Below are 26,028 nucleotides of genomic sequence, written 5' to 3'. Positions count from 1 at the left end.
CTTTCTTCCAGCAAGTCCGGGCAGGGCCCCGCTGGGCTGAGCGCGGCGCCTCGGCGAGCGGCCGGGCGCGCCTCGGGACCCCTCTCTGGAAAATGAGCTCTTCCAGCTCCACATGACTCTCTCCCCTCGACGCTAAAGAAAGCGTTTAGCAACAAAAGGTGCTCTGATGTCAGGCTCTTTGCATGGAAATGAGCCACAGACAGGAGAACAAATCGCCTGTTGAAAGAGCAGCCGCGCTGCGTCTCCCGCCTGCGCAGGCTTCCAGTCGCGCCATGCACGGAAACGTTTTGGGCCACAGGCACTCGAGAAAGTGGATCTTTAAGCGACTGCCGCCGAAAGCGTTCGCGAGGAGTCGGTGTCGCTGCACTATCGATCCGCACCTCGCCCCGCGTGCAGTCAAGCCATCCCAGGAAATGCAACTCTGCCGCCGTCAGCCGAGACTTGCAAAAACAAGTGTGAAAGCTTGGGCACGAGCCATCGTGTGCACCGTTTTTATTATGAGCGGGACGTTTTGGTTCCTGGGTGCCCACAATGCCCTGCATTGCTAGGGGTTTCGGCTGTTTAGGGAAAATGCGCTTTGGGTTTTAATGGTTGCCTTGTAGTGAGAGCATAGGGGAGGGCCAGTTTCGGAGCTAAATGTTATGGTTGTAACCACTGAGGCAACACACACTCCGTGTGTGTGTTTTTCCAAGGACAAGATCCATGACGGGTTTATTTTATAAGGGAAATAGCCCTGTAGAGGTATTTATCCTTTTATGAGTCTTTCTTTAAAACCCACTCAAGAGAATTTTCTCTGGGAGATGACACATCTTATTTGGTGATTGATCCCTTTGTGTAACCGTTAAGAAACCACAAGGAAACTGATCCTACGTTAAAGGGCTGAGAGGTACCCAAAAAAATAAATAAATAAAATAAAAGCAGGTGAAATGCTCCAGGAAGAGAGAGCCCTTGCTTGTTTTAGAGGCCTCTCTTGTTTGTTTTTGTTTTTCCTTCGGAGTCCACAGAAAAGGAGGGGATAAGAGCGTGTCCTTGAAACGTCCTTGCTACAGCATTAATTACTGGGAGCACCATCCATCCATGCACATGGGTGAATAGCCCTTAAGGAAAGTTCAAAATTGAGAAAAAAAAACTTTTTAAAAAGTAATTACATTTATAAGCGTAATCCCTGATGACAATAGTTTTGAAAGGGAAGAAAAACAATGAGGAAGTGTTCCCTTGAGAGTAAGGAGGCATCAGGTTGAAGGGTCAAGAGTGCTGGGCACTGCGTCAGTACGACCAGGCCTGTGCTTTCCTGAACGGATGCAGGGGGTATCCCGGATGTGTGCTCTGAGATGCTGGGAACCCCAATAATTTTACTTAAAGCAGTGGCGGGCTTTACTAACATCATTATCGCATCGATAGAGACGTGAAACTAAGAAAAAAAACCCAACCTTTCAGGGTTGATTTCACTGGTGTATTTGAGAATTTCGATGTATTAGTCACGTGGTAACTTACTCAATTCAAGAAAATACGAACCGTGCGGCGTCTACCAGGAGGCAGCCTGTTCTCCACATAAATACTTTCGGGCAAGTGATGAAGCAAGAAGTCAAGTAATCAGGGTGGCAGGAGCCCGGTTGGGGGAGGATTAAGTCTCCAGCACCAATCATGAGTCTTTCTTCTTGACTCATCAGATGACCTGGGGGCAAAGCATTTAACCTTTCCGTGCTCAGTTTCCCCATCCTAGATGAGGCAAGGCCTTGCTAATTGCTACCCAAGTCCTCAGAGGTGATATTATATTTCAGGGTCATCTAAAGACAGGTACTTTTAAGCAACAACACATACACACCTATCAATATAATTAAACCTTAGCCCACATTTTGGTGTTTCTAGAAATCAACCTACCCTAGATATTTAAGCTCCTTTTCTCAGCGCTCCCTAATAAATGTATGGGGAAATGAGATAACTAACATTGGGGGTGGGGGGTAGGGGTGTGTTGATACCCACAATTTTGCTGTCTGTAGAGAAGTAAGAACTTTTGAGGAGTCATTTTCAACTTCTACGACATGAATAATGTTGATGACCATTTTTAAAATGAAGCTGAACCTCTCTGCCCTCGACTTCATAATGTGTCTGCTCAAAACGAGCCCGATTACTTCTCCCAAGTTTGAATCTTTCCTCCTTTAGTTAATGTCAATCTTTGCTTTCAAAAATTTCTTCAGGGGCAGGGCACCCGGGTGGCTTAGTCGGTTAAGCCTCCGACTCTTGGTTTCGGCTCAGGTCATGAGCTCACAGTTAAGTCAGTTCGAGCCTTGTGTCAGGCTCCACGCTACCAGCACAGAGCCTGCTTGGGATTCCCTCTCCCTCTCTCTCTGCCCCTTCCCTGCTTGCACTGTCTGTCTCTCTCAAATAAATACACTCCAAAAAAAATTCTTTAGGGGCTTTTGAACAAAATGTAAAAGACTGATCATCAACATCATGATCATCATCATACTATTTCAGATCTGATACAGTACCATTTACTCAGAGCTTTTTATAATATATCCCATGAGGGTGAAAAAAGGCCTGGGAGGTGATCTGGGTAAAATCCCTCCTTTCACGTAAGAAGAAATGGGCTCCAGAGAACTTGAACAATAGTCCAAGTAAACACAGCTACGTAGCACAATCAGATGACTTGATTACTTTGAAAAATTCTTTTTAATGTTTATTATTTTTGAGAGAGAGAGAGAGAGAGAGACAGAGTGCGAGCGGGGGAAGGGCAGAGAGAGAGGGAGACAAAGAATCCGAAGCGGGCTCCAGGCTCTGAGCTGTCAGCACAGAGCCCGATGTGGGGCTTCAACTCACAGGCCGTGAGATCATGACCTGAGCTGAAGTCGGACGCTTAACCAACTGAGCCACCCAGGCGCCCCTGATTGCTTTGAAAAGTTCTTCATCTTGGGGCTCCTGGGTGGCCCAGTCAGTTAGGCATCCAGCTTCAGCTCTGGCCGCGACCTCATGGTTCGTGAGTTCGAGCCCTGTGTCGGGCTCTGTGCTGACAGCTCAGAGCCTGGAGCCTGCTTCGGATTCTGTGTCTCCCTTTCTCTGCTCTTCCCCTGCTCGTGCTCTGTCTCTCAAAAATAAATGTTTTAAAAAATTGAAGTTCTTCATCTCTACTGTATTATGTTTGCCCTTACAAAGATCTGCAGGGTAGGCAAGTATAGATGTGCCACTAAAGATGTGTATACACAAAGTACCCAGGAATCCTACTCACCCCTTCTGTCTTTCTAATTGGAATTGCCATGGTGTTGGGGAGTGAATTCCAAGGAAAGAAAAGGAATTCCAGAAGATTTCCCATCGATTTAGCGGAGACCCAAAAGTTGATTGTGAAATCAATTCTGTGGATCCTAATTTATATTCATTGCAATGAATGAGGAGTATCAGACTGCATTTATAGAGATTAAATATTGATAATACCTATCTCACTGAGTTATTTTTTAATTTTGTTTGAGCGAGAGAGAGGGAGGAAGCACAAGCAGGGGAGAGGGGCAGAGGGAGAGAGAGAATCTTAAGCAGGCCCCGCACTCAGCCTGGAGCCCAACGTGTGGCTCGATCCCACAACCCTGGGATCAAGACCTGAGCTGAAATCAAGAGTCTTAAGTGCCACCCCCTAGAGTGTTATTTCTTGAAAATTAGTCTCAGTCATATTGCTGCACATACAGATGTGTAACACATATATAGAGACAGACATATATGTATGAATGTAAATATGGCATGCTGTGTAAAAAGTGGTTCTCACTATGAGTCAGGATTTTAAAAGGTTAAAAGTCACTAGCACTTGTCGGGTGTTGCCTACAGTCTATGTAGGTCATCATTCTGACGTAAGAAAGACAAAGCAGTCATGCCAAAGCTTGGCATTAAAGGTAGAGTTTGGAGTAGAGAGCCCAAATGTAATGGAGTCAGGACAGAGCTGGGTTTGAATTTTCACTCAGGTTTTTATAAGACATTGGGCAAGTTATTTATTTCATCTGGAAAATGGGATAATTCCGCCTATGTAAGATGATTGTTGTAAGGCCATCTGTAATAACTCAGGCAATAATTCTCTATTAATCAGAACCTTTCCTCCTTTCTTCCTCCCTTTGCTTCTCCTTCCCCTATCCACTCATACCACCAAGGGGTAGCTATCAGCAGGAAATCTCCCCGTTCATACCTACATCTTGCATAAAGGAGTAATTCTTAGCCTTTAAATATGGTGGCTGAGGAAAGGACTCGGGAGGTTCCGTGTGGCAGGGTGGGGCGGTGAGGACTGGTCAGCTCTTGTAGTAAAGGTGGTAATAACAGCAATAACAACATCTGTCACTTACTGAAAATGTACTCTAGGTCAGGCAAGGCGCCTGACATCTAAAAAATATTTCAGTTAAACGTTAAATGGAGTTTATGATTTCTCGCCACGATCCACCACCCTGCTCGTTTCATATTTCAGTACTTGCTCATCCACGAATTTGTTCAAGCTACCAAAGTCAAGAGACCTGCTTGAGTCCTTCCCCTCGCTTACCAACAGTCCCATCGGAACCATGGATAAGGGGTGCCTGGGTGGCTCAGGCAGGTGAGCGTCCCACACTTGATTTCGACTGGGTTCGTGGTCTCATGGTCATGGGACAGAGCCTCACGTTGGGCTCCGAGCTGACAGCGTGGAGCCTGCTTGGAATTCTCTCTCTGCCCCTCCCCCACTCGCTCGAGCTGGTACATGTGCTCTCTTTCTCTCTTCCGAAATAAATAAACAAACCATGGGTAAGCCTTGTGGATTCTACTTCCTAAATACTTGCCAAACTCATCCACCTCTCTCCATCTCCCCTGCCACTGTCTTAGTCCATCCTACCAGCAAATAACAACATCTGTCAATAGTTTACAATATTTTATCTAGATCACTGCTTCTCAACGTGTAGACTGAAGAACAGAAGCCGTGGCATCACCTAGGAACGTGTTGGAAATGCACATTTCCAGGCCCCATCTCAAGCCTACAGAATGAAACAGCCTGGGGGTGGGACCAGCCATCTGTATTTTCACAAGCCTCCCTACCACCACCAAGGTGATTGTGATAGCTGCTCACATCCGAGGGCCATTTGGAACCATGGAAATGTCAGACTAAGGAAAAAGAACACATGGCTGAGGAAACGCGAAGTTTTAAAATGCAATATCTCGAAAAACGATACCGGGAGATTGCTTTAAAAACATTAATTGGTTAAAAAAACCGTCACGAGATAAGTGAGTGGCGATCCCCAAGTCAGATGCTCAGAGATATTTGGCTTTAAAGGGCAATTAAATATTGGGATTAAAATGTATTATCCATAGAAGAGTACCTGTTTTAGGAACACAGCGTCATGGAAATACTTGGTATTTTTTAAAGACAACACATATTCTGCAGAGGAAATGTAACATTAAGCAGAGATTAGGTCTGAAAGATTATAAATAGCCCAACTTATTCATTTTTTTTACATCGATATTTCATTTTTTTACCATACTCCCTTCTGAAATTAAGCAATGAAAATAGATAAGCTCATTTCATGTTTGCCTACCATCAGCAACGCTCTCTGGCACTCCAATGCTGGGCATCCTGCAGTGCCTTGGGGATCTAACCTCCAGGAGAGACTGCAATGTTACATTTTTCCCTTGATGATCCCACACATTTTTTTTTTTTTTTCACAAATGCCTGAAAGATGAGCCAACCTCATGCTAAAGCATTAACCTGTTTAAAAACCTCTTTGTCTCAAAATATTTGGTAAGAGAGATGAGAAAATAGCTCAGAGAAAACTAAACAGGAATTAAAACAAAGTAAAGACGGACCACAGGCTCGGGAGAGAAGGTAAATAAGCCTAAGGACGATGCAGGGCCATAAATACTTTTCTCTGAAATCTCTTCTTCCACCCTGATAAGCTATGTCACTGGCCTAACCCGTTAGGTTTTCATCTGTGTCGATGTTGTGTAAACACCGAGGTTCTGCCTGGGAATTATCCCGTCAGGCCTACTAGTATTCGAAGGCCATTTGTAATTCCGAAATACGAGGATTCTGAACTATTCAGTGATGCATCTAATGGACAATTCTGCTGGGCTGCCCATAGTGATTTCACAACGTTTAAGGCAAAGAACCAAAAGACTTCAACTCATAAAATTACTTCTGAATTAACATGAGGATAGTGTCCTGTAGAGAGACCCCTGGTGATGTGACAGCAAACTGATACCTCAGAGAGGAGAAAAAGGGAACACGGGGAGGGGATTATCTTTGGAATCATACGCCCTCCTATTTATCTTTTTAGATTAGGAGAGCATAAGGGGGAAAAAAAGTGCTGATAAGAGACCAGAGATTGTGTTAAATATTTCCAAATTGTGCGATGAAAGGCTTAAAAGCATACCGGGGAACTATCGTCCACCAACCAAATTTCTTCGTCAACCTTGTCCATTTTATAAACTTTACCCAATAAGAACACCTATTAGGCTGTCCCTATCGCTTAAACATACTTGCAAAAAAGAATTTTTTCTATTAAATTAAAAATCTCCAGTCAAAACTGTTGCTCTGCTTCTCTGAAGTTCCAAAATATTATGTGCCACAGGACAAAAGATTCTTGTTACTTAATTAATCCCGCTAAGCATAGAGGATTATTACAATCTTATCTGGAAATGAAGTATGAGCCAGGATGCTTTGGTTGAACAACAACAAAAAATAACTTATGGTCAAAGACACTTGTGTACGGCTATTTAAAAAGGAGGGGGGCACTGAACTGTGACTAACATCCCGGAAAAAAATACATGTTGACTCATTAAAACAAAGGAAAAGTATGATATCCTTTTCACCATTCACTTTTTTACAGAGTCACGTATTTGCTGGATAAATTATTTAAGGAACAACCCTGAGTCTTAGGGTTGACTTATTTAGAAACCCTAACAGCCCATACTGATGCCAACTCTCTATATGCTTCTGCTCTATGCTGTTCTATGTCTTTTGCGAGGAAGTCAACATTTCATATCACAAGGAGCAAGATTTTAACACTAGTAAAATTTATCTGCTGGCTATTAAAATGAAACACTCCCATTCCTGTTCCCGGAAAAGAATAAACAAAAAAAAAAACACTCAACTTTCCCTTCGGCTATAAAATTCTATCATTTTAGAATCTTAGAAACATATATCTTCCTTCTCAAGCAATCTGCCCCCCCTCCTTTCCATGTAGAGTAAGTCATATGGTCTCCCCCTCATCATTCAAAGCCATTGTCCTCTCTTGGTTACTTTCTTTCAAATCGCACTTCCTGTGACACACAGAGCCATGGGTGCATGTGCACGCGAACACACACACACACACACACAAAGGCTCAGTTATCTCAGTTCTTCTGAGCTGCCTTACACAATTGAAGATATAAATAAATGAACTTGGTGAAGAACTCATCAAAAGAGGTGATGCCATGGGAATGTCTCAATGAGCTTCTCACATATGGAGATAGAAGTTGGAATGACAGGACACTGGGGTCATGGCTACTTCTTGAAATAGTGCCTTGGTCAAGCTTAGTGAAACAATTCCCTGTTTAGGGAAGCATATAACATGCTCTATGGTTAGTGCTGGCCTGAATGGGTTTGAAATCTAAAAGAAATATTAATATGGGTAAGCAGGCACCAGATTTTCTACACCATTTCCCTCTCAATAAACACAAATATTTTTAAAGAAACAAAAAAAGGATTGTCTAGGCAAAAATTTCCCCTATGCCTTATAAATGAAACAGCTAGGTGCTAGCTACTCTTTATCTAATAAATGTCCTCAAAAATCAGATGCTGTTGATTCCAATAGCAAAGAGACACTGAACAAAGGCCACTTGTTCTAGAAATGAGGTCATTTGGACAGTCTATCCATTAAGAAAAAGCCTATCTTGCTTTCAGAGGTCACCTATTAGGGCAGGAAATCCATCGTTCAACCAGTGGACTTAACATCTGGCCTAAGTCTTCTAGGCTGAAATGTCAATTTCCTGGTCTAATGGAACACACATGAAAGGAAAAAGATGAAAAACACAAATTTACATTTGCCGAAGAATTCTTCAACTGTAGCATGGATTATAAAAATTCTCCAAAACATAGCTACTCTGGAATGATCAAAGCTAGCAAACGAAAACAGTAAAAAATCTGTGTGAAAATTTTCTGTTTTTCTTTGATAACTACATAAAGGCAAAATTAAGAGGCTAAAGCTAAATCATAGCAAATCGACCATTCACTGGCGAATCCATAAATAAATGTACTTTAGTCTAGACCGACTCATCACAATTCATGAGGATTCATCCCAGGCTGGACCAGATTTGCTTTTGTATTATGAGGGAGAGAAAGAGGAAAGAGAGAAAGAGAGAGAGAAGGAAGAAAGAGAGAGAGGGAGAGATCGACTCACAAATCAATAAAACTTAAAGAAGAAAAATGAGAGGATTTTTATCCAACATCAGGAAATAATATTTTAAGGCTGGTTAAAAGTATCATGAAACATTTCACGTATAATTAATTCTCCTAAATAAATTTATACTACTTTCTGTATTCTTTGAGAATATTGCATAATTTTGACTAGTTTTTCTCCTACCGGTTCAAATTAAAGAGATTTTGGTCTGTTATTCAATCAGTCAGTCAGTCATCATGCAACAAATATTGATTGAGTGGTGATTATGTTTGGCATTACGTTGGGTATTAACAAAAGATAGCCCTGGTTTTCAGGAACATCTAATCTTTTTTTTTTTTGAAAATGAAGTGTTAAACTGTCCAATGTAGGTTTGTTTTATTTATTTATTGTTATTATTATTATTCTTTTTTTTTTAGAGTTTATTTGGAGAGAGTGCACGTGCTCACACGTGAGCAGGGGAGGGGCCAAGACAGAGAGAGGGAGAGAGAGAATCCCAAGCAGGCCCCACACTCTGCAAGGAGCCTGATGTGGGGCTCAGTCTCATGACTGTAAGATCATGACCTGAGCCAAAATCAAGAGTCGGCCACCCTACCGACTGAACCACCCAGTGCCTCAACTTTAATTTATTTAAGTAACCTCTACACCCTACGTGGGGCTCAAATTCATGACCCTGGGATCAAGAGTCACATGCTCTTCCAACTGGGCCAGCAAGGTGCCCCGGGTTTGTTTTATTGATTATTGGCCATGTGGAGCCTAGAGGGGGGTGAAATTTAAAACAAGACCATTTTTAAGTCATGCTGCTAACCTGGGAAAAAGGTTACAAAAATTAATAATGTGGCTACTGTAGCACATGCGTCTTGGTTCCTGCCTGATCCCACATGGCATTTCCAGCTTGATTTTCTGTTCGGATCCAACTTAGAATTATTCGGGGAAGCTCTTATCTATCTTTTTCCACATTCTCTATATTCTCTGTTTTATGCTTCTCTGTTTTGTTCAGTCTGTTCATTTGTCTGAAATATTCCCCTTTTCTCCCCCCGGCTTTACTGAGATATAACTGACATACAACATTGTGTAAGTTTAAGGTGTGCAATATGTTGATGTGCTACACTTATATACTGCAATATATCCACCATAACATTAAGCTAACATTTCCATCACCATCATGTCACGTAGTTACCATTTCTTTTTCGTGGTGAGAACATTGAAGATCTACCCTGTTGGCAACTACAGTGGTAGTAACTATAATCACCATATTGTGTATTAGATCCCCAGAACTTACTTGTCTTGCAAATGAACTTTGTACCCTTCAACCAATATCTCCCCGCTCCCCCATCTCCATGGCAACCGCCATTCTACTCTGGTTCTGAGTTTGACTTTTATAGATTCCACATATAAGTGATACCATACAGTATTTGTCTTTCTTTGACGTATTTCACTTAGCACAATGCCCTCGGGGTCCATCTGTGTTGTGACACATGTCAGAATTTCCTTCTTTCTGATGGCTGAATAATAATACTTCATTGTATTTATATTTATTTGTGTCACATCTTTCTATCCATTCATTGGTTGACATACACTTAGGTTGTTTCTATACCTTGACTATTGTGAATTATGTTGCAATGAATGAGTGCAGATATCTCTTTGAGATGCTTTTTTCATTTCCTTTGGATATATACCCAGAAGTGGAATTGCTGGATCATATGGTAATTCTATTTTTTAAATTAAATTTTATTTATTTATTTATTTATTTAGAGAGAAAGCATGTGCATGCGAGCACATGGAGGAGGCACAGAGAGAGAGAGAGAGAGAGGGAGAGAGAGAATCCCAAGTGGGTTCCATACTGTCAGCATGGAGCCCAATGGGGTCTTGAACTCATGACCCACAAGATCATGACCTGAGCCAAAACCAAGAGTCGAGATGCTTAACCAATTGAGCCACCCAGGTGCCCTGGCAACTCTATAATATTTAAAAAAAATCTCCATACTGTTTTCCATAGTGGTTGTAATAATTTACATTCCCACCAACAGTACACAAGGATTCTTTTTTCTCAAGTATCTTTATTTTTTGAAAGACCCATAGGATATGATGGTTAGTAAAAAAAAAAAAAAGATACCCATTGACATAAAAGGCAATGGAAAAGTGAGAAAGACAGAACTTGGAGAACATCAGCATTCAAGGGAATGCCACAGGGAAATGACACAATGTCTGAGTGATAATGGTCCCAGAGGAGGAGAATCATGATGCACCATGTCATGGAAGGTGGGAATTACAGAAAAAAGCCATCAGCAGTGTCCAACATGATGGAAAAGTCAACCAACAGTATACTCATTTGGGAGCTTACTGATAATCTTAGTTGGCCAGTGCAATCTCCGCATCAGGGGAAGGAGTAGAAGTTACATTGCAGGGGACTGAAGAATGATGAAGAAAAATGGAAAAGAAAAATGATAATCAGAGGGGATCACAAGGTCCGAAGAAAGATTTTTAAAGATGTGAGCAAATTTGTAAGTTAAGTGGAAAAGAACTAGTAGAGAAGGAGAGGTTGCAACTTTACAGAGTACCTCTAAAGTAAGATCCGAGAGGAAATGATGGCGATGATATTACAATTTAGATTTTTGAGAAACTGCTGTTGTGGGTTTCCCTCATTTTGAGGCCACATAGACTACCTCTTTCTTGAAAACACATTGTGTCCAGCCAATGATACAACAAAACTGATCTAAGCATTCTATGTAACAATTACATTCTAAGTCACATTTCCCCGATAGACCACCTTCAGTGGATTTTAGGGTTTTCATAAGCTTTTATGCAGACAGTTTAGATATTTCAGTTCAACAAATATTTATGAAATGTGTACTGTGTACTCAGCATTGGGAATATGAAAATAAGTCACAGATCCTGATCTTGGTCAGCTTCGTCTAGTGAGGGAGACAGACACAGAAACAAATATTCTCAACCCAGTGTGATAAAAGAATGCCCAGGTCCTTTGTAAACTGAGAGACTAGATAGCCACTGCAGCCTGGAATCATCATGGAAGCTATCCTGCAGAAGGCTTTGTCTGAGTTAACAATTCCTGAAGGAGGAGTCAGAATTTGCTAGCTGTATAGGCTCTAAGTTGGTTTCAGGCTACGAGAACAACCAGAACAAAGGTACAAAGACATAAAATAACAGTATGTGTCAGAGGAACTTGAAACTGTTTGAAGAAACGTTGGTGAGGGGCGTCTGGGTGGCTCAGTCAGTTAAGGATCGGACTCTTGATTTTTGGCTTGGGTCATGATCTCATGGTCTGTGCTCTTGGGCTCCGGGCTGACAGCGTGGAGCCTGCTTGGGATTCTCTCTTTCCCTCTCTCTCTCTCTCTCTCTCTGCCCTTCCTCCACTCGCACAGGCTCTCTCCCTCCCTCTCTCTCTCCCAAATTAAATAATCATTAAAAACAAAAGAAATGCTGGCGAGGGAACGGCTGGATCCAAATCTCAGGGTATATGGGTGGCGGGTCCAAGTGCACCTCGTACGCTGTATGCTAAAGAGGTTAGTCTTAATGTTCTGGAAGAGGTCATTCTTGGTATTTTGATGCTTCCTAATTTCTTTTCTGGGATGGTAGCCTTCCTTTTACTTTCAGAGTGCGCCATGAACTGCCGAGAGCCCCTGGGCCGGGTAGGTAATTACACAGCCTGTGATAACAGGGTACACGTGAAACACCATGGGCACATTAGGGAGGGAGCGAAATTTAGAACACTTCATTAATGTGCAGGTCGCACCTGCCCAAAGGCCATGCTGAGTTTTTTCTTTTCCTTTCCAATATTAGTATATGGGCCACCCCCCTTGATACTTTCTAACAGCACTACCAATCAGCTGATCTCGTCCCAGATCTCTCCACCAAGTCTGTGATCTGAAGTTGTTCACAATCTCCCTGGCTTTCTGAGTCCTCAACTCTAAAATGAGCTATCTGGGGTCTCTTCCATTTGTAACATCCTGTGATGCCAAAGGGGGGTGTTTAGATACAGAAATGGGCTTAGGGAATAAGGTCTAAGGCAGTCACGAGGTGCTAAAAGTCTGGGGAGCAGGCAAATGCCTTTCCTGCCTCATGGAAGTCCTTTATACAGTGCATGGGTTATGGCATCTGGAAGATAACCTGTATAAGAAATGGCCACTATATGCATTCTCGATGAGACTAGAGGGTTCCTCCATTTTCTGTCTAGAAATCAAACAGGATCTTCATGAAGGTGGCAAGCAGTGTGATGGCTATGAAGAAAATTATCACTGTAAGTTCCTGTAAGATTCAGAAATTTGCTCGGATGCATCACAATCCATAAAAGTGTTTATATCCTCTAACCCAGTATTCAGGTTTCTGGGAACTTAGTCTGGCAAATTATTGGGGAAAAAAATGAGAAGCTCTGTGCTCAGAGAATTATTATCACACTTGTATAATATTGAAAATTTGGAAAGAAGCTTCATATTCCACAAGAGAAGAATAGTCAAATAAATGATGCTATGGAAAGAATAATGCTCACTGGTTAAAATGTTAATATAAAGAACATATAACAGCGTGGGAAAATATCCTTTGTATAAGACACTTCACTCTGAGAAATTAGGAGTGCCTATGTACAGAAATGAGAAGAAAACGTGCAAATAGCCTATGCCATTGTTTCAATGATAGTAGGAGATCAATAAATAGCTTTTGAACGAATAAATGAATGTGAAAGGAGGACTGGGAATGCACGGGCATGGTGGGATTTTGAATTTCATTACCACTGAGAAGTTCTCTACGCTGTTACCCTGTAGTCTGATGATAAACACAGAGTTAATAGCTAACATTTTAAATGTTTACCACGGGGCGCCTGGATGGCTCAGTTATTAAGCATCTGACTCTGGCTCAGGTCATGATCTCATGGCTCATGAGTTTGAGTCCTACTTCCCGTGAGCTCGAGCCTGCTTTGGGTGAGTCCCACTTCGCTCTCCCTCCCTCCCTCTCTGCCCCTCCCTCACTTGTGCCTTCTCGCTCTCTGTCAAAAAAAAAAAAAACCAAACGTATCCTGTGTCTGGACGCTACCCTATACGTTACATATTTTGAAACACTCGCTACTCATCCATCACCTTCCAAAACGTGCCTGCTACTCTTCCTCCTCCAGATTCAAGCCTTCATGGAGCCACATTCGATGCCGGTCAACACAACTGTGCTCCAGTGGTCTGGCGAATGAATGATTGAATGCCTCAGTGACAGAGAGTGGCAGAGACTGCAGCCCGTGATATTAGCGCCTTAGACCACAAGGTCTCCAGTGTGACACCTGGGCAGGAATTCTCAGTACTCAGAAGCTTAGACTTCTAGATTCGCTATGTAAATAATTGCAAAAAATCAGCAGGATTGAGCTTCTGAAGCTGGACGCCTAAGATTTCTTCTCAAAACCCAGTCTCAGAAAGTATAACTTTTTACATTACTTACGATAATTCTTGAATGCCTCACTGTTCAAGGATGGAATGTGCTGAGAAAGGTTTACATATTGTCGCATTTCCAAAAAGGAATAGGAATGTCTTATGGCAAATTTTTAAGGAATGGAATCTGAACAGATGCAGCCTCCAATAAAAGCAAGCGGGAGCTGTTGGGAGTCACGCTTGAGAAAGGTTTTCTTAATATTTCCTCAAAGCTTCTTAATAATAACAAATATTCAGGAACCACCTCTTTTGATCCACCCACAGTGTTTAATTTTCCTGGCTTTGCAGGTATCATGATTAACGTGGTGTCCCAGATTAACAAGAGGTCTTTATTGGACTGAATTTTATCATTGGCTTATGCATGGCTGGGGTTTTTAGAGGCCACTGGAGTTCCTTGTCCGTATCCAAGAGAAGTATTTAGCCTTTGGTCAGCAACACAAGCAATTTCACCCTTGATTTTTCTTGGATACAGAGCCTACCTTCTTTACTATTCATCTCAGCTTTTCCATGGAGAGACACTATTTTTGAAGTTGCTCTGTGCCTTTGGCTATTTCTCCCGATTCCTTCTCTTGCTGGCTGACTCTCAGAATGGAGTTCAGTCAGCCAGGTGCCATATCTGATCACCATTATATTCCTAGAGGCACAAATGGCAGTGTTTTTAAGCACAGCCATCTCGGGGCATTGTATTTCAGTAGCTCGTGTGACATAAAGAGCCTCACTTTGATCTTTCAAGCACGCATATATACTCAAGATGCACACCTCTTCCCATAATTCTATAATCCCTGCCTGTGCAGGAGCCTGGGCACTTCAGGAAAGCAATAATAAATGCTACTTGAATGGTCCCAACATATGGTGGAAGTTTCTCCCAGAAATATTTATAACCTATGAAGGAAAACCAGCAAAACATTTCATAAACCAATGGTGTCCCATGCCGCTCATGCTCTTGGTCTATAAAATAAAATGCCTAACTTTCAGTGCCTGTGAGAAGAAACACTGAGAGTCCAAATGCACACTGCCCAGCATTCCCTGAGAGCTTTCTTCTAATCAGAGATGCATTCTGGGCAAGCCAATTAATCTGGGCACCATGCCCTGAAGTGGGCTGTGTGCTGCTCGATGTTAATAACAGCATGACATATATCTATGCCCTGTACCCACTTAATTTGTCCCTGGCTGAAATACATGAACTTTTATTTGTGCTATTATCATCATATCCTGTCTAGACTGAAAACAGCTACAGAACGGCTCCCTTCATATTCAGTGAATTAAAAATAAAAAGGCCCGTCCGTCTGCTCTGCCTTGCTTCCATCAGGGACTCTGGTGGATTTCCACTCGGCCTCTCCCGCCTAAAATGGGAGAAACAGAGGGAAGACCACGGAAGCTGCTTCCACCTGGAAAAACCTAGATAAGGGTGAAATTATGGCAAACGGTAAACAAGGTGCTGTGACTCCAGTAAGAGTGTATTTTAAGTAAATCGTTTGAGAAAAACAATGAAAGTTTTAAATCAAGCTAGGCAGAAGTAATACTCGGACTCTATTTTTTTTAACGTTTATTTATTTTTGAGAGACAGAGAGAGACAGAGCACAAGTGGGGGAGGGGCAGAGAGAGAGGGAGACAGAATCCGAAGCAGGATCCGGGCTCTGAGCCATCAGCACAGAGCCGACGCGGGGCTCAACCTGAGCTGAAATCGGATGTTTCACTGACTGAGCCACCCAGGCGCCCCTTATTCGGACTCTATTTTGATTCCAGTTTGAAAACCCTGGTGTGCCAGGAAGTCAGCGAACAAAAGGATTCCTGTATCCTCAGGGTTGCGAAGGGGCAGAATCTATTGGTCCCTAGCGCAAGGATTCCGGAAAGCAGAAATGTTCAGAGGTATGGCAGGTTTTCTTATTCCTGAGATTTTGACAGGCCAAGAAAGTTCCCATGACTAAGCTTTGAAATAGTTTGAAATGATACAAAGGTGACCAATCAATGCATCAGAAAAACCAAAACCAAAACCAAAACCTGCCCAGTTAAGGGTTCACCCAATGATCAAGAGTCAGAGCGGAGCACACAGGCTTTGGCTTCAGACCTACCAAGTTCAACTTTTAGCAAGGATTCTCCAAGCCTCACTTCCTTGAGTTATAATATAGGGCTAAAGAACAATGATACAAAAAATAAAATAAAATACGGTTAACGATAGTATCTCTGACGTGTGTTGTCCAAAGGAATAAATGAGCTAGTTTGTAAAGAACCTGACACTATGCATGGCACATAATAAATTCTCAATAATAATAATACTAATAATATGAGCTACGTTTATTATTATTACATGGAAAAGCACTTAGCACAATACTTATCACGGAGGGACCTCTGAATGAATAACAGGGGTTATTAAAATTTTCATTTCAATTCTGTTTAACATTAATGATAAATAGTAGCCCACTTAATCCCTTGAATGTTTGCAGATCATTAACTGGTTTTTTTTTTAATCCATCTATACTATTGTTCATTAATGGACTTGGGGCCTGGGAAAGAATAAGGTATTAGAAATGTATCTTCTCTTTCTTGTCCCTCCTCTTGAGCTAAGGACACAGTAATTGTGTTGGGAGAAGGGAAGAAGAAAATAAAAAGACATCTATTTCCAAAATTTGTTTGAGGGCCTAAACTGAAAATATATGCCATTGATTAGGGAGAAATGACCATGAATATCTTAGAAATAACCCCTAGACTCAGCCGCAAAACAATATACTCAAGTGGGCTCAGTAAATTCCTCATTACCATATAAATTGTTTTCAAGTCTGATCTAATAGGATATGATTAATAATTGGGATTTATTTTCTTCCAACGAGCTGAATAATTGAAGGGAACCCAATACGGCGTAAAAGACCGTTTCCAAACTGATCAAGTAAGTGTTTTCTGCTTTGTTTTGTATGAGCAAAAATAGTCTAATTAGTGTGCAGGGTCCTCGAGGGTGCTGCATGAGGAAGTACGTGGCTGTGGTCTTGGCATCGTGTGGGTTCACTACAGGACGTGGGACTGTATCGACGCCATATGGCTTCTAAAATGAGAATAGCACAAGTTAAGGCTGCAAGGGGACGGGACTTCTGCTTCTGTGTTGTTTATACTCTGAGTAGAATATCTGGTAGGCTCCAAGGACTGCCTGAGCTCCTTCCCAGCCGTTTCCACTTCCTCCCTAGACCATTCCTGAGAAGCACGAGCTCGTTTCTGGCGTAAATGTAACGCAACCTGAACTGCTTATGAAAATCCGGACAGGAAAACACTGAGCTTACGCTAAAGGTGATTTTCAGAGGAACAAGGTTTCCTTGTGCAGATTGTCCAACATACAGAGCTATGCAACGGAGAGGGAAGGGCTGGCTGGTTAAGGGAAATAAAACCAGCAAAATACGGCCTTGGATTAGGAGTTAACACAACGCGCTCTGGCCCGTTGACACAATTAGAGCTCTCAGTTCTCCACCAGAAGGGGCAGGTAGGGGTTTTTAAATTCTGCTCTCCACCCTAAACCCGGCACGCAGCTGCACGCGCACAGCCCCCATGGCCCTTGTCGAGTAGAAGCGACATTGAAATGACACCCCATCTGCTCTACACATGTCAGTGAGCTCGTGCCACCTGTTGAGGGATTGTAGGGACAGTAGAAGGGGAAAGAGTTTCGACATAGGTTTATCTATTTATACAAACAAAGAGCCACTTCATTCAACGTTCTTCCTCTACCTCCACCCTCTAGTTCCCTTCTTTGCCAGAAATCTTTCGAATAGCTTTGCAGTGGTATTCTGCACCCAGAAGAGAGTTAGTTATGTTTAAATACCACGTCCCAAGAAGCACAGCCCGTTGAAAAGATGCACTATACTTCACACGGTAGACAAAACAACGGCTTTAGGTTATGCTCGAACCGTCCTCCCCGGGCATTCACAAAAAAACATGAAGACAAACCACAGCCAAGAGGTTTTACATCTGAGCTAAAGGTGAATTTTCTCCGGGTGAATTTAAGACACTGGATGGTTGTAGAGGAGTCTATGAAAGTTCATTCCAAAGATCTGGACCTTAGGAGAGCATGTCAGAATCAGGATGCCATGTCTGCTTATGTGAGCCTCCACCCAGCCTCCGCTGATGCAGTTTCCCGACACAATATCCAAGCCCAACTTGGAGGTTTGGCTCAAAAGTTCCCCTGCCACTAATTCCCATGCCCTGGGAATTACCACCCTCTCCTCCAGCGTGAGCCTCCTCCTCCTCCTTCGTGATCCCAGAGAAGTATCCTGCAAACCTCACACTCATAGGACTTGGCACATTGCATTTCAAGTGTTCGTTTCATTTCATTGTTTTCTTGTTACACTTGAGCTGCCTGAGGGCAGGAGCTCCTGGTCTTTCTTCCTTGCTATTCTTAGTGCCTAGCACCGTGCTCTGATATAAAAGATTCTCAATAAAGAGTGATACTAATAGTCAACACTTAAGGAGTACTTCCTATAATCCAGTCAATGTTTTCAGCACTTTAGTAATAGTACCCATCTCCTGAGGGTGTTAGAAGCAACTTAAATAAAGAATATAAAGCCACATCCATCACAATCCTGGACTTCAAGATGTATTATAAAGCTGTAGTCATCAAGACAGTACGCACAAGAACAGACACTCAGATCAATAGAACAGAACAGAGAACTCAGAAATGGAGCCACAAACGTATGGCCAACTCATCTTTGACAAAGCAGGAAAGAATATCCAATGGAATAAAGACAGTCTCTTCAGCAAGTGGTGCTGGGAAAACTGGACAGCGACATGCAGAAGAATGAACCTGGACCACTTTCTTACACCAGACACAAAAATAAACTCAACATGGATGAAAGACCTCAAGGTAAGACAGGAAGCCATCAAAATCCTCGAGGAGAAAGCAGGCAAAAACCTGTTTGACCTTGGCTGCAGCAACTTCTTACTCAACACGTCTCCAGAGGCAAGGGAAACAAAAGCAAAAATGAACTATTGAGATCTCATAAAAAATAAAAAGCTTCTGCACAGCGAAGGAAACAATCAGCCAAACTAACAGGCAACCGATAGAATGGGAGAAGATATTTGCAAATGACATATCAGATAAAGGGTTAGTATCCAAATTCTATAAAGAACTTATCAAACTCAACACCCAAAAAACAAATAATCCAGTGAAGAAATGGGCAAAGACATGAATCGACACTTCTCCAAAGAAGACATCCAGATGGCCAACTGACACATAAAAAAATGCTCCACATCACTCATCATCAGGGAAATACAAATCAAAACCACAATGAGATACCACCTCACACTTGTCAGAATGGCTAACATCAACAACTCAGGCAACAACAGATGTTGGCGAGGATGCGGAGACAGGATGTCTTTTGCACTGCTGGTGGGAATGCAAACTGGGGCAGCCACTCTGGAAAACAGTATGGAGGTTCCTCAAAAAATTAAGAATAGAACTACCCTATGACTCAGGAATTGCACTACTAGGTGTCTATCCAAGGGATACATACAGGTATGCTGTTTTGAAGAGGCACATGCACCCCAATGTTTATAGCAGCACTGTCGACAGTAGCCAAAATATGGAAAGAGCCCAAATGTCCACCGATGGATGAATGGATAAGGAAGATGTGGTACACACACACACACACACACACACACACACACACAATGGAGTATTACTCGGCAATCAAAAAGAATGAAATCTTGCCATTTGCAACTACGTGGATGGAACTAGAGGGTATTATGCTAAGTGAAATTAGTCAGTCAGACAAAGACAAATGTCATATGACTTTACTCATATGAGGACTTTAATATACAAAACAGATGAGCATAAGGGAAGGGAAACAAAAATAATATAAAAACAGGGAGAGGGACAAAACATAAGAGACTCTTAAATATGGAGAACAAACAGAGTTGCTGGAGGGGTTGTGGGAGAGGGGATGGGCCAAATGGATAAGGGGCACTAAGGAATCTACTCCTGAAATCATTGTTGCACTGTATGCTAACTAACTTGGATGTAAATTTTTTAAAAAATTAATTAATTAATTAAAAAAATTAAATTCAGTAAATTGAAGAGAAAAAAAAGAATATAAAGCCACATAAATGGTCAACAAGGTAGCTCATCTTATTTCATGCATTATGTAATTTAATTCTCAGAACATATTTTTTTAAGCAATGGATTATATATATTTTTTTCATTTTAAAGATAAGGAAATGGATATTTATAAAAGTTAAAAAACTTGCCTAAGGTCACTTACTCAGCTTAAAGTCCCAGAGCAGAGTTTTGGTTTGTTTTAATATCACCCTCACAGTTTTGACAAGTAAGTACTGTCTACAGTATTGCTTCTTTTTCTTCCAAGTCCCATTTGTGGAGGTATAATTTACATGTAGTGAAGTTCATGCTTCTGACTGAGTTTTACAGTCACCTAACCACCGCCGCGATCAAGATATTGGAAGTGTTGAATCACTCTACTGTACATCTGAAACTAATATTACACTGTAGGTGAGCTAACCGGAATCTAAAGAAAAACTTAGAAAAATATATAGGACAGTTTCATCATGCAAAGAATGCCCTCATGACCTGAAGTGCTTAACTCCTTCCCCTCATCCCAGGCTCCGGAAAACACTGACCTGACCTCTGTCCTTACTGTTTCGCCTTTTCCAAAATGTCACATAAGCGGGATCATGCAGCATGTAGCCTTTGGAGTCTAGATCCCTTCACTTGGCGTTTCGCGTTTGTGAAGCATTGGGGATCCGTCCGTGTTGCCGCACGTTATCAGTAGTTGTATCTTATTGCCAAGTGGTATTCCACTGTATGGATGTACCACAGTGTATTCATTAACCAGTTGAAGTGTGTTTTTGGGCATTTCCTGGTTTTTGTTGATGATGTACAAAAGTCCTTATAAACATTCACGGGCAGGTGTTGGGTGAACATAGGTTTTCGTTTCACTCGGGTAAAGACCTAAGAGTGCGATTGCTGGATAGCATGAAAAATTTATAAGAAATTGCCAAATTGCTTTCCTGAAGTGGCTGTACCATTTTGCATTTGAACCAGCAATGTGTGACAGTCCCCTTGATGCAGTCTTATAAGTACTTAGGATTGCCAGGTTGTTTTCAGACATCCAATAGATATCTAGAGGTATCTCAATGTGTTTTTTTTTTTTTTTTTTTTAAGTTTATTTACTTATCTTGAGGGAGAGAGAGAGAGAGGCATGAGCAGGGGAGGGGTAGAGAGAGACGGAATCCCAAGCAGGTTCTGAACTGCCAGCGTGGAGCCCAACTCAAAGCCACCAATGGTGAGATCAAACCCACTAGCCCAACTCAGGGCTCAAAGCCACTAATGGTGAGATCATGATCTGAGCCGAAGTCCGGAGTCACAGGCTTGACCGACTGAGCCACCCTGGCGTCCCTGTGTATGTTTAATCCCATGCGGGATCCGAAACTCTGACAGACTTCTCTACATCTCCCATCGCGTGGTGCCTTGAACACAGTATTTCCTCACCAAGTAGCCAATCCTGTTCTCCCTTGTCCAAGAAAGAAACAGTGCCCTGGTATATGGTGCCTGTGGATTTAGAGCCCTGACCCGCCCAGGAGGTAGGCAAAGGTCACCTGTCCAGTATTTACAGTGGAGAACCATACCTTAAGTCGTTTAATGCGAGGGTGGAGGAACTGGTCTTTTCCCTACAGCATTATGAGTCCCCCTCTGCCAATGGCATGAGGATAATTGCCTGTCTTCTGACAGCTCCAGCCTGAGGTACAAGCTCTGGCTGTCCCGAGGAATGATCATTTGCCAGTCTGTTCTGGAAAGTGGCCAGGGTCATTTTAGGAGCAATTTAGGGCCAGGACCAGTGGGTGGATGGGGGTGGAGGCCGCAAATTTGCCACACTTGTATAACTGAGATCAACTGTGGGCTCGTTTCTGATCCTAGAGTGGATACGCTGGTGCGGGAAAGCCCCCCACGTGACCCTCAGTTCTGCAGGTCTATAAGCAAAGGCTTTTCTGCAACCCACGGAGGGAAAGGCCCGCAGACCACGGCTCCACCCTTGCCGCGGCAAAGGCAAGAGGATCTTATAAAGTCCACCTCAGGGGATTTTGCGCTTTTACCCTATCACTTGTTCTCAATTATAATAACCCTCAGTTCTCAGCCAAAAGTCCATATTCTCTCTTTTCCATTTGGCATAACCACAAGCACCCGACATTTCTGTCGGGGCCATAGAGAAGAGAATCCTCCAGACTGTAAAACAAAAACAAAAGCAAAAACAAAAACAAAAACAACCATTTTCTAGATACGAGGAAATGGAGACCAAGAAAGACAAACAGAAAATATTTTTAAAAAGCTACCAAGCGGGGCATCTGGGTGGCTCGGTCGGTTAAGCATCCAACTTCAGCTCAGGTCCCGATCTCATGGTTCGAGCCCCGCATCGGGCTCTGTGCTGACAGTTTGGAGCCTGGACCCTGCTTTGGATTCTGTGTCTCCCTCTCTGTGCCCCTCCCCCACTTGCTCTCTCTCTCTCTCTCTCTCTCTCTCTCTCAAAAATAAATTAAAAAAAAAACATTAATTTTTTTTTTAAAGCTAGCAAGTTAAAAAATTTTTTTAAAAAGGTACCAAGTCTCAGGGGCGCCTGGGTGGTGCAGTCGGTTGAGCGTCCGACTTCAGCCAGGTCACGATCTCGCGGTCTGTGAGTTCGAGCCCCGCGTCAGGCTCTGGGCTGATGGCTCAGAGCCTGGAGCCTGTTTCCGATTCTGTGTCTCCCTCTCTCTCTGCCCCTCTCCCGTTCATGCTCTGTCTCTCTCTGTCCCAAAAATAAATAAATGTTGAAAAAAAAATTAAAAAAAAATAAATAAAAAGGTACCAAGTCTCTAGCAAACAACTGGTCCAAGAAAATACAAGAAATGGTTTTTTGCTCAGTGCCTATAAAAGATAAATTCTCAGAAATGCCATATTGTTAGCCATTATTATACACTTTTACTTTTTTACAATTTTTTTATCGTGGTAAAATGTCATTATTATATTTTGTATGAGCTGTAACACACACGTGTGTGTAAACGATGTGTATGGGCGTACGTTTGTGCACACATACACACACGCATATGCAACAGTAGAGAGAGAGAGAGAGAAAAATGTAGAGGGACCCAGAGATCAGGAACCCAGAGAGAAAGATAGAGTCAGATACACACAGAAGAGATAGAGAATAAAAGATTGTGAGGACACTTTGTCTGGTGTCCACCTTGCTTATCCCCAGGCGACATCTCTGAGCCTTCAGGCTGTGTCTTTTCTTTGTTTCCTATCCTCACATTATCATAGAAGTTCTGGGATCATGGCTTCTCTTCAGTGCTCTGCACATCTTGAACATTCACAGGCAACTGGGTTATTTCAGGGAAAATGAAATAAAATATACTTGGTGAATTAACATTCATAGAAAAGTCATCAAACCCTGAGCCAAGAGACTCAAATTCTACTAGCCAAGTGTCTTGTTTTCCAGCTAATGAGAGAGAGAGAGAGAGAGAGAGAGAGAGAGAGAAAGTCAAGTTAAGTTGATTAAGGGACTGAGCGTAAATTGTAAGAAACTAATTCAGGAAAGGACTGCCCATTGATAGCATGTGGGAGATGACAGATCATTCTAGTAGGGCTGGATTCTCCACACAAACCATACACCATCTTTTGAAGCCTGAAATCAACAAGGTGTGGAAGGGCAGTAAATACAATAGGATGTATGAAGCAGTGAGGCACCCATGGAACCTGCCTCATAATTATCCCCTTCCTGGAGGATGCCATTATTTAATGGGTTTGGCAGCTCATTATACAGTAAGCTTTTTCAGGGCAGGGCTCCCAGCTTCCTCTCCAGTTGCCTATGAGGGTTGTGCTCAAGATGTGGCACATGGCCAGTTCCCTGGGGCACTCAAGGACAGCTAAGAGGTATTGTCACCACATATGTTTAAAAATAGTGAAGTCGGGTCACCTCACCCCATATCTATTTGAGCACACTGCATAAAGTGTGGGTAGTCCCTGGAGGTACTAAAGTCTGTGGCCGGAGGAAAGTTCTCCCAATATTTGGGTGCAACTGGTTTCTGAGACTCAGTGGGCTGACTGCTGAGACTCATCAGGGTGCTGTTGAATGAACTCAGACCAGCCCCATGTGGCCTGCTTTCTGGAGAGTAAAACATAAGCCATAAGGCAGGGGCATCATAATCGTAATTCAAAGGCCACTTTCAATGGTGATGCCCATTATTCAGGCACTAGAGAGAGCCCAGATTAAAATATGTCCCTTGTCCCACTTTTATACATTAAACCAGTAGTACTTTTTTTTCATTCTTTCTTCCTTCCTTCCTCTTTCTTTTTCTTTCTTTCTCTTTCTTCTTTCTTTCTTTCTTTCTTTCTTTCTTTCTTTCTTCTTTCTTTCTTTTTGAGAAAGAGAGAGAGAGAGAAGCAGCACAATCTGGGGAGGGGTAGAGAGAGGAGACAGAATTCATCTGAAGCAGACTCCCGGCTCTGTGAGCACAGAGCCTGACATGGGGCTTGAATTCACGAACCGTGAGATCATGACCTGAGCCTAAGTTGGACACTTAACCGAGCCACCCAGGAGTCCCTAAACCAGTGGTTCTTAAACTTTGTTCCACCCCAGAAACTTCTGGAAGGTTCCCAGAGTGTCTGAATCAGTCCATCTGGGCTGGGCCTGCGAATTTGCATTTCTAACGAGTTTCCAGGTAGTGCTGCCACAGGGTTGGGAACTACAATTTGAGAACTACAACGACGGCATCAGGACACCTGGGTGGCTCAGTCGGTTAAGCGTCTGACTTCAAAGCTCAGGTCATGATCTCATGGTCTGTGGGTTCAAGCTCCACATGGGACTCTGCGCTGACAGCTCAGAGCCCGGAGCCTGCTTTGGATTCTCTGTCTCCTTCTTTCTCTGCTCCTCCCCTGCTCATGCTGTGTCTCTCTCAAAAATAAATAAAAGTTAAAAAAAAATTCTTTTTTAAGAAGAACTACAGCATCAGCATTGGCTTAGATAACATTTCCGACTTCTTTTCCTTTAAACTTGACCCCTGAGGGAACCTTCAGAGTTCAGACACTACTGAATGATTCTATAATATAAGAAAATAGTCCACAGTGAAATCAACATTTCACTTTCACAGAGGTCAGATTTCTGGCAACTTTAAGGATGTGGAACATAGTTGCAAACTCAGAAGCAAGATAAATAGGTCTTTTCAATTGTTAAATGAGGACTATGACAAAGTTACCTTACTCTATAATGGGTAACAGTGTAAAGACCCCTTTAGGTCCGAAGGTAAATAAGCCAATACACTGGGAAAGCTGAGATGCACTTGTTGTGGGATAATGGCGAAAGAAACGTGAAGGCAGAAGCATCAGACGGTATTATCTGTATAAACAAACTGTCTGATCTGACCTGGTTGTGGCTTCTGAGATCATCATTACATTACAAGCAAAATACAGTAATTGATTTTCATAAGATTCAGGCTCCTCTTACAGCAACTCCCTCCCACTCCTGTCCGAGGGCCAAATAATATGAAAAGGCCAATAAGGAATTTTTTCCTGGATGTGGGAGTGTAAAAAGACTTGGTGCACGATAATTACCAGCTGAAAGAAGTGGTTTTGAGGGGGCTGCTGGGTGATGTGTTCTACAGCCTCGCTCTCAGAGGGACTGGAGGGATGGGAAAGAAAAATCTACCCCTGACTCAGCCCTAGGGGACTTGTCTGTGTGTCCAGGGAGAGGACGCTGTGAACATGGAGGGAAAAGACTACTTTTGTAAACCAGACGAAGAGTTGTAAATACTAGTGGGGAGGGACTGTTCTCGGATGTCAGTGACATCGGAGACTCCCTGGAGAAAACCAACAGCTGCTTTTGAAGGACCCCAAGTTTTGGAAGCAGAAAACACCAGCAACAGAGGAATGGCAGCGATGACGTTGACCACCAAGGATAGGCTTCCCAGGATCCAGCTAGAGGTGGGAACTTGGGGCTTGGAGGCCAGGGAAGCTTGTGGGTCAGGGCTCGTGTTGGTTCATCTCCATCCACCCCCCTAGATCCATGTCTGATGTGTCCCTGGGGAGGCTGATGTCTACAGACGGTGACCTGACTCCCTGGTTCTCTGACTTCCTCCGGGTTGGGTCAATGGTGGAGGATAAGATTGCGGAAGGAGAGAAGTAAGGCAGGGTACTCATGTCTGTCCTGACCTTTGCCCTACTCCCGCCAGGATTTGGGCGGTTGCTACGTTCCTCTAAGCCTGGGGCTCCGTAGAGG

At 42.8% G+C, this 26,028-nt stretch overlaps 1 protein-coding gene across 3 annotated transcripts in view; it reads right to left on the bottom strand.

Moving 5' to 3' along the window:
• Positions 1-26,028, bottom strand: part of SASH1 (SAM and SH3 domain containing 1) — a 336,056-nt gene that overhangs the window by 197,902 nt on the left and 112,126 nt on the right. The gene's annotated exons all lie outside the window — the stretch shown is intronic.

Source organism: Puma concolor, chromosome B2 (assembly GCF_028749965.1).
Source record: "Puma concolor isolate L17-30 chromosome B2, mPumCon1.1.hap2, whole genome shotgun sequence".
NCBI lineage: Eukaryota > Metazoa > Chordata > Mammalia > Carnivora > Felidae > Puma > Puma concolor.
This window is presented reverse-complemented; position numbering and strand designations above follow the sequence as displayed.